Source organism: Chinchilla lanigera, unplaced genomic scaffold (genome assembly GCF_000276665.1).
Source record: "Chinchilla lanigera isolate Chin_1 unplaced genomic scaffold, ChiLan1.0 scaffold00032, whole genome shotgun sequence".
In the NCBI taxonomy this organism is placed as follows: Eukaryota; Metazoa; Chordata; class Mammalia; order Rodentia; family Chinchillidae; genus Chinchilla; species Chinchilla lanigera.
In genome coordinates, this window is record NW_004955433.1 from 6,897,697 (window position 1) to 6,900,031 (window position 2,335).

The 2,335-nt window shown below is 36.3% G+C and overlaps 1 long non-coding RNA gene across 1 annotated transcript in view; it reads right to left on the minus strand.

Annotated features, from left to right (window-relative positions):
- Positions 1–157: 157 nt before the first annotated feature.
- Positions 158–2,335, minus strand: part of LOC106148938 — an 8,045-nt gene continuing 5,867 nt past the window's right edge. Inside the window, exon 4 of the long non-coding RNA XR_001234735.1 lies at positions 158–283. This is a non-coding gene — a long non-coding RNA (uncharacterized LOC106148938). The remainder of the gene's footprint in view (positions 284–2,335) is intronic.

A 2,335-nucleotide genomic window follows, 5' to 3' on the forward strand; every position in this document is an offset into this window, starting at 1 on the left:
TTTTAGAATTGCAGAAATACTCAAAGTAATGTACAATATCTAGCTCTGTATCCTGTCTAAATGGCCAATCTACATTAGGTGGATTGGTGAATATAGAGTTGGCATTGGATTTTCCAAATTAACCTTAACAAATTATCTGAATGGCATGAAATCTTCATTCTCAGGATGAAATTCATTGCTCAATAATTCTGAAAAATCATCTTCAAGTTCACTGTGACTTCACTTCATTAATCAGTAATTCCCCCTCAGTATTGTCTTCTGAGTCAAACATTTTCGGTGATAACTAAAATGCAGAAAAACAAAAAAATGTTGATTTATCACAACATGGAACAACATAAATAATGTGCATATTGTTGAAGAATAAAAATAAATCTAATGTACTTATGATAAATCTTTACAGATTGTAGCACAAAATTACAGGTTATTTTTCACAATTAGTAAAAGAAAATAACTTATTAGATTTCACTAGAAACAAACACCAAAGGCAAATATAACATTTTAAATAAAGTATGCAAAAATAATCAATATAGAAGAAATAAACAGATATCTGAGCATAACCCCTGCAAATAAGAATCCACTGGTTGAAGTGACACCTGCCCAAGCGATGCCCGGAGTAAACTCTTAAGTGCTTAATGTGCACCTAGGACAGGAACTGACCACTCTGCTTTGTGGTCCCCATTTTTAAATCTTCTAATCACACCCAATTTTACTTCCATCATTACCATTTTTTGTGTCATTGTTATTGTCACCTTTGTTGATGAATTCCTTCTTGTGATTATCCATTTCTGGGAACTGTCCCGTGATTTCTCCTCTCCTAGACAGGAGGTAACAAAACTATGCCTTTTGCCATTTGTGAGCTAAATAACAGATGCTTAGTAAGGACCAACCGCCGGACCTGGAAAGCCGTGTAATGGGTCACTGTTCATAATGTACATGTTTTATTTGGGTAAGGACTATGAACTAAAGAATTAGCAGTGAAATTTTTGTGGCTTTTTCAGTTACAACTCTTGCAACTGAAACTTCAGCCATGTGGCCAGGGGACTGGTATTATTTAACTAAATGGCAGTCAATGAAACTCATACATGGGAAAATTGCAAAGCAAAGAGTATGGGTACCTGAAAAGAAAAAATCTTTTTTTCACAAAATAATCAAATTTTAATTCAATTTATTGAGCTACTAATCAAACCTCACCCTAAACTAAATGAAGCTTTTCCCAAGAAATGCAGTTTCAAAAGTGAACTGCTCAGTGGGGCTAGAATAATGTCAAGAGATAACTGAATGAAGAGTATGTCAAAGTAGGACTGACAGACGGTCCAAAGATACCCTTGAGAATTTGGATTCCCCTTCTCATTTCAATAATCTCAAAGTCTCCGAAGAGTAAAATTCTAGACAAAACAATCATCACAATGCACAAGATGGTGTTGTACAATTACTCCACAACAGCCAGTACCAACTTTATATTTTAGCAAAACAGTAGCATCCATTCTATTAAGTACTTTAGTTTTAAACTTAGATTTGTATTAACTACAGACACAGGAAATTAACTTAATGCAACATAAAACCTTTCCCCTTTTTACTAGTTGTATATATCCCTCAAATCTGGAAAATGTCTATGATAAAACATCTAATTAACCAGGCGTGGTGGCACGTCTGTGATTGCCAGAGTTCAAAGCCACAACTACAGAGTGAGACCATCTCTCAAAAAACCCTAATTAATGACAGAATTTGTATCATATCAGAATTGGATTCCTATTTCCCAATAACTTTTCTATCTACCATTCTTCTTAATTCTAGGATAGCCATCTGCTGGCAGACATATGAGTCATTTGTAGAAAATCAAACGGTACATTAATTTCAGGAAGATGATTGTTAAGAATTTCAGGGACTGAAAGGAGGACATCATTTCTAAGACAAGACCAAAGTTTAAAATTTCTTTTTCTTTTTTTTTTTTAAATTTTATTTATTTTTTCTCAAGGAAACTTTCCCAGCCTCCTTCACTACTGATAGCAAGGCCTGGTCTTTCCCTGTCCTCAGGAACCCTGGCTGGCGGGTGGAGTCCTCCTAGGAAGTCCAGGAGCGGGCGCCCCACCTGCTGGGGAGACCCAGACAAGTTTCTGAGGTGTCTTCAGGCCACGCTTGGGCCAAGTGCACAAGTGAAGTGATGAAAGCAAGACACTGCTTCATAATAGCCACTTACACGCCTCAAAGGCTGTCCCGCTCCCACAGCGGGTGTGACTTGTCCCCCAAAATTTTTTAATCTACTTTTTCTCTCTGTCTGTCCTGAATCAAACCTATTTGGAAAACTATCCTGGAAATTGTATTTTTTTAAAAAATT